Source organism: Jatropha curcas, chromosome 10, assembly GCF_041381405.1.
Source record: "Jatropha curcas cultivar XTBG-Jc1 chromosome 10, XTBG_Jcur_1.0, whole genome shotgun sequence".
Taxonomy (NCBI): Eukaryota; Viridiplantae; Streptophyta; class Magnoliopsida; order Malpighiales; family Euphorbiaceae; genus Jatropha; species Jatropha curcas.
The window spans coordinates 12,180,680-12,199,563 of record NC_143160.1 but is presented as its reverse complement, the minus strand read 5'-3'; the positions used below and the strand labels follow the sequence as shown (position 1 = coordinate 12,199,563).

Sequence of the window (18,884 nt, the reverse complement as noted above, 5' to 3'; positions counted from 1 at the left end):
AACCAGGTAGTCAAAAAATTTTATCGTATATTATAAAATGGATTCTTTCTTATGTAGATCGGCTAGTGGTAATAGATCTAAAGACTCCGATAACTCAGAAATTAAAAGAGTCATAAATAGAAATGAATTAATTTTGCAAGATTTTAGTAAAGCAATTGATGAATGGGAAATTCCTAAAGTTGATAAAGAACAAATATATAAAGTATCTAAATTTAATTTATTTAAAACAGATTATGTAATTAAAACCGAAGAAAGAGATTTTCAATTAAGTAAACCCTTTGAAAGAATAACTCTTTTATCTTCTAAAACTTTACAACATCATAAAAGTAAAAAATATAAATATATTCATATAGGATTAATACAAGTTGGTATAAAACCTTTAACTAGAGAAGGATTAAACACTAGTATACTTGCAGTAGTAAGAGATGCTAGATTTTTAAATTTTCAAGATTCTTTATTAGGATCAGTTGAAACTAGCTTAAGTGAAGGACCGATCTCCTTTGAGGTCTATCCAGATATGACTGTCTCATTAAATGATTTAAATATTCTAGAAAGTATAGTTTTGGAAATTAAAACTCATAATTATAAGATGAAGCAAGGATCAATTCCTATAGCTTTAATATATAAAATTCATTATAAAGCAATGAATTCAGCTTTTGGAACTAAATATAAGTTACAACCTAAAATTGTTGAAACACGATTTTTGCAAACAGACTTAACTAAAACTAACACAGTAATTCCTAAAACTCTGCAATGGAAAGATATTACTCTTCCAGATGAATGGATATTGGAAGGGGTCGTACCTCCTCCTGCTCCAGAACCAGTAAAACCAAATGTCAATTTACAAAAAATTGAACAATTTGAAGATGGTAAAGTAACATTAAAATTTAATCGTAGTCAAAGTATGAGGTATACAGGGTCATCTTCATCTGTTACAACAGATGACAATGATAAACCTAGTTCCTCTATACCTTCTGTGATCTATGCTAAATATAAAGAACCTGAGCATAAACCTATTATTCAGACTTTAGTAAAACCTAGGTATTCCACTTCGGATATTCCAAATAAAATGAAAGGAGTCGATTATAGTCATTCTATCCCACAGGCAGTTTATAATCCTGTAGATAATTATGTTAATCAACAGTCCAACTTAGTACATACATCTCCGGAATCACCAACGGCTTCAGCTATAACTGAAAATGTTAGTGATATCAACAGAGAATTAAATGTCCTTAGTAAAAACGATATTGAAAAAAGTTTAATAAAAGAAATATCTAAAACTAGGAATTTAATAAAAATAAAAAGATATTAAAAACTTATACTTTCGAAGAATTAAAATTTGAATATCTAAATTATAAATTAAATAACTCAACTGAAATTAAATTTTTTGATTGGTATAACCTAATTAAGGAGAAACAATCTGATAAAAGTTTAAATCCAATCACTATTCGCGATAAAAGACCAGAATGGATAGTAAATGAACAAACAATAAAAAGTGATTTTCCTCCTAAAACAATTAGTAAATTAAAACATCAAGATCATGAAATTATATGTGCACCATATAAAGTTGCTCGAGATAATGATACAAATAGTAAGATAATTGAACAAAATAACTTTAATAATGCAAGTTTAATTTGTTTAAACTCACAATTAAAACGAATAGAACATATGTTAGAAGATAAACCTTTAGTGTCAGAAACCATAAAAGGCAAAGAAACTGTAAAAACTCACATGTTTAAACCTTATCAAATTTCTCACTCAAGTAAACAAGAATTTGTAAATAAATTAAAAGATCAATTGAGTAAACTTGAGGTTCATTCAGCAACTACTCAACATGTAGCTCCTGACACTACTGAAGCCTCTAGAAATATAAACATTATAGAAGAAAACACCAACTCTGATGTCAGCGAACCTGACTCAGAAAATGCTAAACAATTTGAATTAAATTCTACAAATCATCATCGAGAAATAGTAAATAGGGCACCAGACTTAGGCATTATTGATAAACCTAACACTATATCTCAATTTAAATATAATGCTTCAACAATCTATGAATGGAACATAGATGGTTTAAGTGAATATAATATATTAAGTATTTTATAACAAATGACTATGGCTGCAAATGCTTATAAAACGCAGTCAATTATTTTTGATAAAGCTATTGCAGAAATCCTTATTGCTGGATTTACTGGACAACTTAAAGGTTGGTGGGACTATCATCTCACTGAACAACAACAACTAGAAATTTTAAATTCAATTCAAGTCAATGATGAAGGTGAACCCATATATGATGAAAATGGTGAAGTAATTCAGGATGCTGTGTCATCTTTAATTCTCACTATTTCACTTTATTTTATTGGGGATCCATCTCACTTAAAAGATAAAAATGCAGAATTACTTAGTAATTTAAAATGTAAACACTTAGGTAATTTTCAAGAATATAAAACTACTTTTCTAACTAGGTTAATGTTAAGGGAAGACTCTAATCAAAGCTTCTGGAAAGAAAAGTTTTTGGCTGGACTACCTTATTTCTTAGGAGAAAAAGTAAGGAATAATATTAAACAACAATATGGTCAACCTATACCATACAGTAACTTAACTTATGGTCAATTAATTAGTATAATTCAAAAAGAAGGTTTACAAATTTGTCATGATTTAAAACTTCAACGAACAATAAAATATGAAATGCAGAAAACTAAAAAAGAATTAGGATCATTTTGTAAACAATTTGATTATACTTTAAAATCTCCACAGAAATGTGATGGACAATGCTCGCGAACACATAAATCTAAAAAATAGTATAAAAATAAATATTATAAAAGACAATACAGGTCTACACCTAGTCAAGATAAATTTTATTCTAAAGAAAAATATAAACCCCATAGGAAGTCTAAAAGAAAGCAACAAGCTAAAAATTCAAATAAAACTTCTTATAAAGATTTAACTTGTTATAATTGTGGTGAAAAGGGACATACTTCAAAATTTTGTAAATTTAATAAAAAGATAAATGAATTACATTTAGATGAAGAAGTATTAAATAAAATCCACGAATTATATCTTGATTCTGATTCTTCAGAATCTGAGGTTATAGAAAGTGAAAATCAAATTGATGAATTAGGTATAACAACTAGTTCATCTGATTATTCTATAAATATGTTATCTAAAGATCAGAGTACACTTTTGGAAGTAGTAAATTCTATAGATGACCAAGACACTAAAGCTAAACTCCTTCAAAAACTCATTAAAAGTTTTGACGAAACCCAGATAGTAAGAGAGGATATAACTCCTAAAATTCAACATAATACTTATGATCTCACAACTATATTAAATAAAAATAAGCATAAAAAAGTAGAAGCAGAAAATTCCACTAGTAATTTAAAAAATGAAGTTAGAAACCTAAAGAAGGAAGTTAGTGAATTAAAACGACAATTTCAACTTCATGATAGACTAATAAAGGTATTAGAATCTCAACTTATTTCTAGTTCTTCTTCTGATGAAGCAGAACCAGATAAAGATGAAATAAATCAATTAGATGAAGATGTAGATAGTAATTTTCTAAACTTATTACAAGAAATAACTTCAAGAAAATATTTGGTAAAAATAAACATTCAGGTAAATGATTTTGTGATAGATGCAATTGCACTATTTGATACAGGTGCAGATTTAAATTGTATAAAATCGGATTTAATCCCTAAAAGATATTGGTCAAAAACTAATGAAAAACTAAGTACTGCAAATAAATCTAAATTAGAAATTATAGGTAAAACAGATGCACAAATAGTAAACCAAGGTTTAGAAATAAACACAATATTTCTTTTATCACCTCAAATAAATTATGGTTATATTAGGAACTCCTTTTATAAACCTAATAACACCATATTCAGTTAAAGATGATTGTATTAAATTTAAAATAAGAAATAGTACAGTTAAGTTAGAATTCACTGAAAAACCAAAGAAGAAGCAATTAAATCTCTTAAAAGCTCATTCAATTAAAATATTAGAGATCAATTCTTTAATTAAATCTAGAGAAGAAGATCTAAAAGATACAAGAAATAATATGTGTTTAAACAAAATTAAACAACAATTAGAGACTAAAGAAATACAAGATAAAATCACAACATTAAAAGAATCTATGGAAAAGGAACTATGTGCTGATCATCCACATGCTTTTTGGGATCGTAAAAAACACATAGTAGATTTACCATATGAAAAAGATTTTGATGAGAAAACTATTAAAACTAAAGCTAGACCAATTCAGATGAGTCCTGAATTGATAGAGCATTGTAAAAATGAAATTCAGGATTTACTCAATAAAAAATTAATATCTAAATCTAGAAGCCCATGGTCTTGTGCAGCTTTTTATGTTAATAAAAATGCTGAAATAGAACGTGGAGTGCCAAGATTAGTAATCAATTATTAACCTTTAAATACAGCTTTAAAATGGATTAGGTATCCAATTCCTAATAAAAAAGATCTTTTAAAGAAATTATATAATGCAAATATTTTTAGTAAATTTGATATGAAATCTGGCTACTGGCAAATTCATATCAATATATATATATATATATTAAAATTTTTTTTAATATATATTAAATTTGATATGTAAAATTTTGATCCTAATATAAATATATATATATATATATATATATATATATATATATATATATATATATATAAAATCCATTTTATAAGATAGCATAGATTATTATGACGGTGGTCCTGTTATACTATACATACATAAGATCCAGTTATGATATCTCAAGAACTCGGCCGGTTATACCCTTTCACTGCCCTACACAAATGGGTCTTACATTCGGGTTCAAAATAGCCACTTACTATATCTGATATCTCAGATGGACCTTAGATGGATAGTTCAGTGGAACCATATCAAAACAACCTATGGTATATTATAAAACGAAGTCTTTATATGTAGATCAACGAGCAGATCTAAATCATCTGGCTCTGATACCAACAAAAGCTTTTAGGACCGTTTCACAGATCTGAATCTTATAAAAGGATAATTTTAAATGAAGTAAATGCTATGATGAAATGATTTCATTTAAACATATCATATAAATATAAATAGTTTTAAACTTTTTCTATTACTATTTAAACAAGCACTGTTTAAATTGATGTTACTGTTTATATGAGTTTATGAACAAACAAGTACTGTTTAAATTATAGCAAATTGTTTACCTCAGAATCAACATACAAATTAAGTATGATACGTGGCGTTGTTATACCAAGGATATGACTAATTAGATAGCCCTTTGAACCAGTAGCCCGCAATCCTGGGTTTCCAGCCTATATACCAATACTTAAACAAGTACTGTTTAGATTCCTTTTAAGAAATAGTTACTGTTTATCTTTTTTAGTATGAACAAACAGTTACTGTTTAGATAAACAATACAAATTTCTGATGTGGAAGATCAAGACTGAGCTACATCCACAGAGCATACTTATAACAATCAGTTTATAAGCAACAATCAAATCGCAAGAACAATTTTTAAAGGTTTAGGGTTCCTACAACCTTGACCTGGGATCCCTAGAATCAAGTCAGATTGTGGAGGGAGAAGAGAAGGAAGCCTTTACTAAAAGCTTTTGTTGGTATCAGAGCCAGATGATTTAGATCTGCTCGTTGATCTACATATAAAGACTTCGTTTTATAATATACCATAGGTTGTTTTGATATGGTTCCACTGAACTATCCATCTAAGGTCCATCTCAGATATCAGATATAGTAAGTGGCTATTTTGAACCCGAATGTAAGACCCATTTGTGTAGGGCAGTGAAAGGGTATAACCGGCCGAGTTCTTGAGATATCATAACTGGATCTTATGTATGTATAGTATAACAGGACCACCGTCATAATAATCTATGCTATCTTATAAAATGGATTCTTTTATATGTAGCTCGATTAGTAGTAATAAATCGGATGATTCTGAATCTTCAGAATTTAAAAGGATTATTAATGGCGATGAATCAATTTTTAAGGATCTATATAAAGCTATTGATGAAAAGGAAATTGCTACAGTCATTGTATTTGATAAAAAGGATTTTCAGATTTCTACAGTAAATGTTTCTACAGGTGATAAAGACGAAATCGAAAAAGAATTCATAAACGAAATATCTAAAATGAAAAACTTAATCAAAATAAAACATATATTAAAAACTTATACTTTTGAAGAATTAAAATATGAATTTTTAGACTATAAAATTACTATTCAAAATGACATTAAATTCTTTGATTGGTATGAAACTATTAAAACAACGCAATCTGATAAAGATTTACACCCAGTAACTAGTAGAGATAAAAGACCAGAATGGATAGTAAACACTAAAAAGAATTATAAAGATTTAACCTGTTATACTTGTAATCAACAAGGGCACACATCTAAAGTTTGTAAAAAGAACCCATTGTCTAGATTACATAAAGCATTAAATAAACTAGATAAAAAACTAGATCACTTAAATGAAGAATTAGATAAAATCCCTAGCGAATTAAAAAACTTTACAACAGCAATATTTAAACCTTGTCAGCAAAAACTAAAATATAAACCTAAAAAGGATTATACAACCGTCATCTGTTATCATTGTGGTAAGAATGGGCATACATTAAAATTTTGTAAAAGTTTAAGTCAATCTAGTCAAAATAAATTTGTCAATACATTAAAAAACCAATTACGTCAACTTGAGGTTCTTTCAGAAACTACTCAACAAGTAGCACCTGAAATTCCTCAAACATCCAGAATTATAAATATATTAGAAGAACACACCAACTCTGAGGTTAGTGAACCTGACTCAGAAGATGTTAAGCAATTTGACTTAAATCCTCTAAATCATTATAGAAAACTAGTCAATAGAGCACCCGATTTAGGTATAATTGATAAACCTAATACTATTAGTCAATTTAAATACAATGCATCTACAATCTATGAATGAAATATAGATGGATTGTCTGAATATAATATATTGAGTATTTTGCAACAAATGACAATGTCTGCAAATGCTTATAAAACCCAGTCAACTATTTCTGATAAAGCTATAGCAGAAATCCTCATTGCGGGATTTACTGGACAACTTAAAGGTTGGTGGGATTATCACCTAACTGACCAACAACATGAAGAAATTTTAAATAAAATTCAAATAAATGATGATAGTGAACCTGTATATGATGAGAATGGTGATGTAATTCAGGATGCTGTGTCATCTTTAATTCTCACTATTTCATTACATTTTATAGGAGATCCATCTCACTTACAAGATAAAAATGGTGAATTATTAAGTAATCTTAAATGTAGAAAATTAAGTGATTTTCAAGAATATAAAACCACTTTCCTTACAAGATTAATGTTAAGGGAAGATTCAAATCAAGCTTTTTGGAAAGAGAAGTTCTTAGCTGGACTACCTTTCTACTTAGGCGAGAAAATTATGAATTCTATAAAACAACAGTTTGGTAATCCAATCCCGTATGATACATTGACTTATGGTCAATTAAATAGTATCATTCAAAAGGCAGGATTACAAATCTGTCATGATTTAAAGATTCAATTAAATTTAAAATCTGAAATGCGTAAAACTCAAAAAGGATTAGGATCCTTTTGTAAACAATTTGGTTATGATATGACTTCTACCAAACCTTGTAGTGGTCAGTGTTCTATATCAAATTTATCTTCATCTAAAAATCCTTATAAAAATTTAACCTGTTATATTTGTGGCAAACTAGGACATACGTCAAAAGTATGTCAAAGAAAACCATCTTATAAATCTGAACCTCATAAAACATATAGAAAGAAACAACCACATAAATCTTCAGGTAAAACTTCTTTTAAAGATTTAACTTGTTTTCATTGTGGTAACAATGGTCATACTTCTAAATTTTGTCGATTTAACAAAAAATTAAATGCATTAAAATTAGATAAAGAAATATTAATAAAAATTCATAAATTATATCTTGATTCAGACACTTCAGACTCTGAGTTTATAGAATCTGATAAACTCGAAACAACAACCAGTTCATCCGAATAAAATATTTTTATCTTTGTATTTCTAGTAAAAATCCGTATTCAAAAGTTTAAACAATAAAATATTCATATCCTTTTATAACGTATTTTTGGACATTTTCTGATACATATCGGTATATTAAACTTTTGTCTTTTGTTACAATATTTTTGTCTTGTATACTGGACTCTCTTGAATTCTTACAGCAACTTGGAAAGGAAGCCGGGATACATGTTCTCCCAACCTCTAAACTCCTCTTAAACACTTCCCTTGCATAGTAAATCATCAACAGGACTTCGTAAAGGAATGACAAGGTATAACCTCTTCTTCCACAGAAGAGTCAGGTATGGCTTCTAAACCTAAAAGCGATCATACCCGATCATGGTATGGCTATTCCGTCTCAAACGGTAGATGGTAAAGAATTATCAAATCCGTTAATGGCTGTGGATTTGCCAAAAATCCAATATATTGATTATTTAATTGTTTGCTCAGGCTCTATGTAAAGCCATTGTTTGATTAAATGGTTTAATATCACTATTTTAAAACCCATACTCGAAAAATCCGGCTGGGCTTCTTTTCGCCCTGGGTATATTATGGGTATATTAGCAAGCAAGCCTATATTAGCAAGCAAGCCCATATAATAGGCCCAAATGGTCTCAATAATATTTTGCAGAAAGAAAAAGATAAAATTATATTATCATCATCACCTTCACCTTCACATGGCGATAGTGCAATTCATGATGATATTCCATTATTAAAGTCAAAAGATAAAAGATAAATCAAAGAAAAGAAATGTGAAGATAAAAAGAAAAAAATAAAAAGAAGGACAACTCATCGTCCTCATCTTCTTGTAAAAGGCAGAAGGAACCTTATTCCTTCAATTTGATCTCATAAACGAGTGGCAGACCAAAGACTATTCATACACAGTAAAGGTCAACCATTATTCAGCACAGTAAAGGCCAAGCTACTTTTTCAACAGTAGAAGCCAAAGTTCAACAGTAAAGGTCAAAGACACAGTGGCAGACAACCCACTGTTCATCCACAGTAAAAGCAAGATTTCATGGCAGATATGTCACTGTTCATTAACAGTAAAAAGCAAATAGTATAGATTCTTAAAATTTCTATATAATGGGAGCCTTTCCCCATGTGAAGGCATTGTCCAAATATAGGCAATCCTAAGCCCAAAAGCTTAGTTAGTAAACCCCTCTCCTCTCTTTCCAACGTCCACTGTAAGAATTCAAGGTTAGAGATTCTTTAAACTTTGTAAGTCTAATCTTTTAAATTTTGTATATGTCTTTCAATTTTGTAAATCAAATTTAATCTTTGTAATTAAATAAAGTTTTATATTATTTATAAATTGCTACTTCCTAAAGCCCTGTTAAAGGCTTCCTTCTCTTCTCCCTCCATAATCTGACTTAATTCTGAGGACAAAATCGGGTCCGTTCCATGGGGGGCTCTCACTTTGTGACCTTGTGACGAAGCAGAGGCTCTTACCCCCAGGTTACCCTATTCGACGAATGCGGCTCTGTGGCCAAGGGCCCTTAATGGGACGCCACTTAGTTTTGCGCGTCAGCCCTTCAATGGGGTAGGTTGGGCGTGTCGTGAGGCACAAATCGATTCAGCCCGTAAAACAGAATTAAGTGGTACCGCAAGTTGTCACGATCCTGAGGTGCGGGTAACCAGTCCCCTCTCGCTTAGACCTTCGGACACCTAAGCAGCCGGATTTGTGGATTTGTTGGTATCAGAGCCTAAGGATTTAGATCTACAATCTGAATACATAAATAAAGACTTCATTTTAGTATATATCCTAAGCGGTTTTGACTTTGCCTACTGAACCCGTTCCTATTGAACCCGTGAGTAAGACCCATGTGAGTGGCATCGAAAGGGTATAACCAGGAGGGTATAACCAGGTAGTCATTAAAGCTTTTGATATATAATAAAATGGATCCTTTGTTGTGTAGGTCGGCTAGTAGTAATAAATCTGAAGACTCAGATAACTCAGAAATTAAAAGGGTAATAAATAGAAATGAATTAATTTTACAAGATTTTAGTAAAGCTATTGATGAATGGGAAATACCTAAAGTTGATAAAGAACAAATTTATAAAATTTCTAAATTTAATTTATTTAAAACAGATTATGTAATTAAAACCGAAGAAAGAGATTTCCAATTAAGTAAACCTTTTGAACGTATAACTCTTTTGTCTTCTAAAACTTTGCAACATCATAAAAGTAAAAAATATAAATATATTCATATAGGACTAATTCAAGTTGGAATAAAACCTTTAACCAGAGAAGGATTAAATACTAGTATTCTTGCAGTAGTAAGAGATGCTAGATTTTTAAATTTTCAAGATTCTTTATTAGGATCAGTTGAGACTAGCTTAAGTGAAGGATCGATCTCCTTTGAAGTCTATCCAGATATGACTGTCTCATTAAATGATTTAAATATTCTAGAAAGTATAGTTTTGGAAATTAAAACTCATAATTATAAAATGAAGCAAGGATCAATTCCTATAGCTTTAATTTATAAAATTCATTATAAGGCAATGAATTCAGCTTTTGGTACTAAATATAAATTACAACCTAAAATTGGTGAAACAAGATTTCTTCAAACAGACTTGACTAAAACAAACACAGTAATTCCTAAAACCATCCAATGGAAAGATATAACACTTCCAGATGAATGGATTTTAGAGGGGGTTGTACCTCCTCCAGTTATTGATCAAATAAAACCAAATGTCAATTTGCAAAAAATTGAACAATTTGAAGATGGTAAAGTAACTTTAAAATTTAATCGCAGTCAAAGTATGAGGTATACAGGGTCATCTTCCTCTGTTACAACAGATGAAAATGATAAACCTAGTTCCTCCATACCTTCTGTGATTTATGCTAAATACAAAGATAATGAATCTAAACCAATTATTCAAACCATAGTAAAACCAAGATATTCAACTTCAGACATTCCAAGTAAAATGAAAGGTGTTGATTATAGTAATTTTATACCACAGGCAGTTTATAATCTTGTAGATAATTATGTAAATCAACAGTCAACCTTAGTCAATTCACCTGAATCACCAACAGCTTCAGCTATCATTGAAAATGTTAGTGATATAAACAGAGAATTAAATGTTCTTAGTAAAATAGATATTGAGAAAAGTTTAATAAAAGAAATATCTAAAACTAAAAATTTACTTAAAATGAAAAAGATATTAAAACTTTACACTTTTGAAGAATTAAAATATGAATATTTAGAATATAAAATAAATAATCAAACTAAAATTAATTTCTTTGATTGGTATAAATTAATTAAAGCAAATAAATCTGAAAAAGATTTAAACCCTATAACAATTAGAGATAAAAGACCTGAATGGATAGTAAATGAACAAACCATAAAAATTGATTTTCCTCCTAAAACAATTAGTAAATTAAAACATCAAGATCATGAAATTATCTGTGCACCATATAAAGTTGCTCGAGATAATGATACAAATAGTAAGATAATTGAACAGAATAACTTTAGTAATGCAAGTTTAATTTGTTTAAACTCACAATTAAAATGCATAGAACATATGCTCGAAGATAAACCTTTAGTTACGGAAAATATAAAAGGTAAAGAAATAGTAAAATCTCACATGTTTAAGCCTTACCAAATTTCTCAGTCAAGTAAAAAAGAATTTGTAAAAAAATTAAAAGATCAATTAAGTAGAATTGAGGTTAGTTCTGCGACTATTCAACAAGTAGCTCCTGATACTCCTCAAGCATCTGTAAATATGATAGAAGAAAACACCAACTCTGATGTTAGTGAACCTGACTCAGAAAATATTAAACATTTTGAAATCAATCCTATAAATCATCATCGAGACATAGTAAATAGGGCACCAGACTTAGGCATTATTGATAAACCTAACACTGTATCTCAATTTAAATATAATGCTTCAACAATCTATGAATGGAACATAGATGGTTTAAGTGAATATAATATCTTAAGTATTTTGCAACAAATGACAATGGCTGCAAATGCTTATAAAACACAGTCAATCATTTCTGATAAAGCTATAGCAGAAATCTTAATTGCTGGATTTACCGGCCAACTTAAAGGATGGTGGGATTATCATCTCACTGACCAACAACATTTAGAAATCCTAAATTCAATTCAAATAGATGATGAAGGTGAACCTATATATGATGAAAATGGTGAAGTAATTCAAGATGCAGTGCCATCTTTAATTCTCACTATTTCACTTCATTTTATAGGAGATCCATCTCACTTAAAAGATAAAAATGCAGAGTTACTTAGTAATTTAAAATGTAGAAACTTAGGTGATTTTCAAAATTATAAAACGACTTTTCTCACTCGATTAATGTTAAGGGAAGACTCTAATCAAAGCTTTTGGAAAGAAAAGTTTTTAGCTGGGTTACCTTATTTCTTGGGAGAAAAGGTTAGAAATCATATTAAACAACAACATGGTCAACCTATACCTTATAGTACGTTAACCTATGGACAATTAATTAGTATAATTCAAAAGGAAGGATTACAAATATGTCATGATCTAAAACTTCAAAGAACAATAAAATATGAAATGCAGAAAACTAAAAAAGAATTAGGATCTTTTTGTAAACAACTTGACTATAGTATAACTTCTCCACAGAAATGTGATGGCCAATGTTCTAAAACAAATAAACCTAAAAAATATTATAAAAATAAATACTCTAAAAAACAATATAGGTCTACACCTAGTCAAGATAAATTTTATAGTAAAAAGAGAACAAAATCTTCTTATAAACACAAAAATAAACAACCTTATAAATTTACAACTAAAACTTCTTATAAAAATTTGACTTGTTACAATTGTGGTAAAAAAGGGCATACATCTAAATTTTGTAAATTTAATAAAAGATTACATGAATTAAATTTGGAAGATAATGTTTTAAATAAAATATATGAACTATATATTGATTCAGATTCTTCGGAATCTGAGATTAATGAAAGTGAAAATCAAATTGATGAATTAGGAACTACTGCAAGTTCTTCCAGTTCATCAAAATTTTCTTTAAACATGTTATCTAAAGATCAAAGTAATTTATTAACAGTAGTTAATGGTATTGAAGATCAAGAAACTAAAGCTAAACTTCTTAAAAAACTAATAAAAAGTTTTGAAGAAGAAAATGAAGTAAAAAATATTACTCCTAAAATTCAGTCTAATACTTATGATTTAACTACCATTTTAAATAAAAATAAACCTAAAAAGGTAGATGCGGATGAATCTACTAAGGAATTATATAAGGAAATTAAGACGCTAAAACATGAAGTAAAAGAATTAAAAACCCAACTTCAACAAAATTCTAAAAAAATAAAAATACTAGAATCCCAACTTATTTCCAGTTCTTCTTCAGAAGAAGACGAACCAGATAATAATTTAAAAATAAATGAATTAGATGAAGATGTAGATTGTAATTTTCTCAATTTATTACAAGAAATTACTTCACGAAAATATTTAGTAAAAATAAACATTCAAATAAATGATTTTGTGATAGATGCAATTGCACTCTTTGACACAGGTGCAGATTTAAACTGTATAAAATCTGATCTAGTTCCTAAAAGATATTGGTTAAAAACTAGTGAAAAATTAAGTACAGCCAACAAATCTAAACTTGAAATTATAGGAAAAACATATGCAATAATCATAAATCAAGAATTAGAAATAAACACAGTATTTTTACTATCACCTCAGATAAATTATATGGTAATATTAGGCACTCCATTTATAAATCTCATCACACCATATTCAGTTAAAGAAGATTGTATTAAATTTAAAATAAAAAATTGTAAAGCTCAATTGGAATTTACAGAAAAGCCTAAAAAGAAACAATTAAATTTATTAAAAGCTCATTCTATTAAAATATTAGAAATAAATTCTTTGATTAAATCTAAAGAAGAAAACTTAAAAGATTTGCAAAATAATGCATATTTAAATAGAATTAAAAGCCAATTAAATATTGAAGACATCCAAAATAAAATTTCAACTCTAAAAGATTTTATGGAAAACAGATTATGTGCTGATCATCCAAATGCTTTCTGGGATCGTAAACAACACATAGTAGACTTACCATATGAAAAAGATTTTGATGAAAAAACCATTAAAACTAAAGCTAGACCAATTCAGATGAGCCCTGAATTGATTGACCATTGTAAAAATGAAATTCAAGATTTACTTAATAAAAAATTAATTTCTAAATCTAGAAGCCCATGGTCTTGTGCAGCTTTTTATGTGAATAAAAACGCTGAAATAGAACGTGGTGCTCCCAGATTAGTAATAAATTATAAACCATTAAATACAGCTTTAAAATGGATTAGGTATCCTATTCCAAATAAAAAAGATCTTTTAAAGCAACTCTATAATGCAAATATTTTTAGTAAATTTGATATGAAATCTGGCTATTGGCAGATTCAAATTGACCCTAAAGGCAGATATAAAACAGCATTTACAGTTCCATTTGGCCAATACGAATGGAATGTAATGCCTTTTGGATTAAAAAATGCTCCTTCTGAATTTCAGAGGATCATGAATGATATTTTTAACCCTCATTCTAAATTTTGTATTGTTTATATTGATGATGTGCTTATATTTAGTACAACTCTTGAAGATCATTTTAAACATTTAAAAACATTTTGTATGGTCATCGAGAAAAATGGTTTAGCATTAAGTAAAGCTAAAATGGATTTGTTTAAAACTAAAATAAGATTTTTAGGACATCATATAGAATAAGGTAAGATTCAACCTATAGAAAGAGCACTTGTTTTTGGTGAAAAATTTCCTGATGAAATTTCTAATAAACCCCAATTACAACGTTTTCTTGGTTGTTTAAATTATGTAATTGATTTTTATCCAAATTTAAATTGCATGATAAAACCTTTACATAATAGACTTTGTAAAAATGCTGGTCCTTGGACAACTCAGCATACTCAACTCGTAAAAAAGATAAAATCATTAGTAAAAGAAATTCCTTACTTATATATTCCTGATCCTAATGCTTTTAAAATTGTTGAAACTGATGCTTCTAATATTGGTTATGGCGGCATTTTAAAACAAAAAATTAATAGTAAAGAAAGAATAATCCAATATACTTCAGGTCATTGGACTTCAACTCAATTAAATTATTCTACCATTAAAAAAGAAATTTTAAGTATTGTTATTTGTATAAATAAATTTCAATCTGATCTTTTAAATCAAAAATTTTTACTTCGTATTGATTGTAAATCTGCAAAAGAAGTTTTGCAGAAAGATGTCCAAAACCTTGCCTCTAAACAAATTTTTGCTCGATGGCAAGCGCTTTTAAGTATTTTTGAATTTGACATAGAATATATTAAAGGTAATGATAATAATATTCCAGACTTTCTAACTAGAGAATTCTTACAGAACAATGGGAAGAAAGAAAGATAAAGGGAAAGAAATTAAACAAGATTCCAGCTCCCCAACTAAAGCTCTTTCTGAGCACTCTGAAGATCTTAGTAAAACCTTAAACACTAAAACCACTTCTACTAAAGACCTTAAAAAATGGATTGAGGAACTTTCTCAATCTCCTGAAGTAATCAAAGCATTGCAGGGTATGGCATCCTCTTCCACAGAGGACCCAGGTATGTCTTCTAAATCTAAAGCGATCGTATCCGCTCATGATACGGCTACTCTGTCTCAAACGGTAGATAGTAAAGAGTTATCAAATCCGTTGATGGCTGTGGATTTGCCAAAAATCCAATATAAATCTACTGGTAATATACATAAATGGTTTGATAAAAATTTATTTGATTTTGAAATCGAAGTTGAGGATGGGTATAATCATACCAATCCTTGGCAAATTATAAAAAATTATTATCCTGAGAATTGGTTTTTTATGCCAACAGACTTGTCAAAACCTCAGGCATATTATAATAATATATTATTAGATACTGATTCAGTAAACATCAAACATACTTTTGATAAAAATGGAATAATTTCCTATTCTTCTATAAAAATAAAACGCGTCATCCATCCTAAGGATTGGCCCGTATCTTCCTTAACAACGCCAGTAAAATTTAAAGGATTACATAAATATAATATGAGTTATAATTATTTTGATTATAAAAAAGCGTGGGATACGATATTTTGTCTTCAAAATCCCACCACTACTCATTCATGGTTAATATATTTTGATCAAAATATACGCACTGATTTAAAAATCCCAAATTGGTTTAAACGATGGTGGCAATTTAAAGGAATTTCCGAGGAAATCATTCCTCCTGATATCCATTATTTGTACCAGTTCTTTAAAACCCATTATAAACCTAAACCTGAAGAAGTTCATATTCCCTCTTTGATGTATTACTGTATGACCTTCTTCACTCCATGGGTATATCAATGGTATTTTGATTATCAGTATGTTCCGGGAAGCCAAATTCCCATGACAATAAAAAGACATAAAATAAAATGGTGGGGATCATTCAAAAATTCCACCACTGAACATAAAATTAGTCAATGGATCCGCAATAAATTATCCAGCCCATCTAAACCAGCTTTAACCTATGCCCATACATTAGCTATTCAGGATAACCCCCAGTTTGGTATCCAAAAAGCCCAATGTCAGGCCCGGTTAGCTGCAGCAAAAACACCAGAAGCATATAAATTGATCTGTCAAGAGATGTTTGAACAACTCTCAACCAGTTCAAAACAGCCCATAAATCCATCCACCAGTAAAGCCCAAAGTGCATCCTCCAGTAAATCTTCAAACACTACACACCATAAACACAAGGGTAAAATTGCTTTACCATCATCCTCATCATCTAGTTCATCTAGTGACGAAAGTGAAGACAACGATATCATAAAAATCCAAAGTAAAGCAGGTAAAAAAGAAAAAGAAAGAAAAAAGAAGTTAAAACAGAAAGAAAAAATAAAAAGAAAAGAAAAGCTAAAAAAGAAAAAGAAGGACACATCATCGTCCTCATCTTGTTCTGAATCATTATAAACAGGTAGAAGGAACCTTATTCCTTCAACCTTTGTAAAAACGCCAGAATTCAAGAATAGTAAAAGTCCACTCAGCAACAGTAAAGGTCCACTCGCCAACAGTAAAGGTCAACTTGGCACAGTAAGCAAACAGTAGAGATTCTCCGACAGAGACTACTGTTCCAACAGTAAGCAAACAGTAGAGATTCTCCGACAGAGACTACTGTTCCAACAGTAAAAGCAAACAGTAGAGATTCTTCGACAGAGACTACTGTTCACCAACAGTAAAAGCAAACAGTAGAGATTCTTCGACAGAGACTACTGTTCACCAACAGTAAAAGTAAGCTCATATTTATTTTATGTTGCATAATTGTATATTTGGATGTATTTGGTGTAGTACGTTGAAAGAATTGTTTGAATAATTGTGCTGTGCATATATTGTGATTTGTTTGTGTGGAATTGGGATGAAGTGGGTCACCATGGGACTGTGAGACCGTACCGTTATATGGATCCAATATGATTACCGTTATCTGGGTAAATGGGAGATCGGCGCCCCCGTGTGCACCTACCGTTACCGTTACCGTTAACCACAGGTTGGCTTCTCGTCGTTGCGCACCGGACAGTCTAGATTTGATCGCAGTCCGCAGGGTGGCCTCCTGTCGTGAGCGCTTGATGATCTAGATTGGATGGAGACCACCGGGTTGCCTCATGTTGGTATGAAAAAGAAAAGAGAGGATAGAAAAACAATGAGAGGGCTGGTCAAGTGAGGATTAGACCGGTCGGCCAGTATGGGGGATCGGCTCCCTGGTGCACATGTGAGAGGATGAGCCATGTGGGAGGACGGCTCATCTGGGGTTCGGTGACTCCACTGACTAATTTCCACGTGATGTGATTATTTGAAGGTGATATTGTTTGTGGGTGCTGATATGATGCCATATGATTGACTGTTGTGTGTACATTCAGTCTTTTAGGGTGCATATGTGTGACTGTTTGTGATGTGTATTATTTATTATTATTCACTGAGTTGCAAAACTCACCCCCCCCCAAACAAATCTCCCAGGTACTAGGAAGTTGCCGGTTCGACTGAAGCTCTGCACTCTTCTCCGCAGAGCTATAAATGTAAAATTTGTATTCCTGTTATTTAATTTGGACTGTATAAATTATATTTTTATCAGACTATTATTGAACTCCGCAGTTATAGGGTTGTGTATTTAAATTGGGTTTTATTGTTAGCACTACGCTATAAATTAATTATTGTTTAATTAGCTACAGGTGAATCAGTAGGCCCATATTGTGATTATGATTTATTATGAACAGGCCCTGGTTAAATTTTATGTATTATTGAGATTGGGTCAGATGTTTGAAAATTTTTATCAACTTGTATCTTAAGCCATATGGGCTTACTGTTTTGATGAAATTGGGACAGATAGTTAGATAGATTGGATAATTTAGGCTTACTATGGGCCTCGGGGGCCTTAAGCTTACTGGGGCCCTAGTGCCGGTCCGGCCTACGGAAACGGGTCGTGACAATTTTAATAGTTATTTATTAATTAAATAAATAAAATATTATAAATACATATAATAGTATAAACAGTAAAAAAAAAAAAAAAAAGATAGAAATAGTAGCATACAAAATTTTTCGATTAAGATTTTTAATAATATATAATATTAGTGTTATATTTTTAAGATAAAATACTAAATCATATATAACATATTTTAAAATTTTTTCACGTTACACAACTAAAATTTTTTCACGTTACACAACTAAAATTTTTTTTAGTAAAATTATTTATATATAACATATACTTCTTTTTATTTTATTTTATCTCTCTCCTAAATAAAATAATTTAAATTATAATCAAAATAGAATCAAATATGTAATAAATGAAATATAAAAATTTTTAAAT

General features: G+C 29.8%; 1 long non-coding RNA gene across 2 annotated transcripts in view; it reads left to right on the top strand.

The window, feature by feature from the left end:
- The window catches only part of LOC149493104 (uncharacterized), a 33,743-nt gene extending 15,501 nt beyond the window's left edge, over positions 1–18,242 (top strand). The window contains exon 3 of one of the 2 annotated variants that reach the window (XR_016322967.1): positions 18,038–18,242. This is a non-coding gene — a long non-coding RNA (uncharacterized LOC149493104). Of the gene's footprint in view, positions 1–8,207; positions 9,359–18,037 lie in introns of those variants that run through there. The other variant, XR_016322964.1, reaches the window with a different exon arrangement.
- The last annotated feature ends 642 nt before the right edge of the window (positions 18,243–18,884 follow it).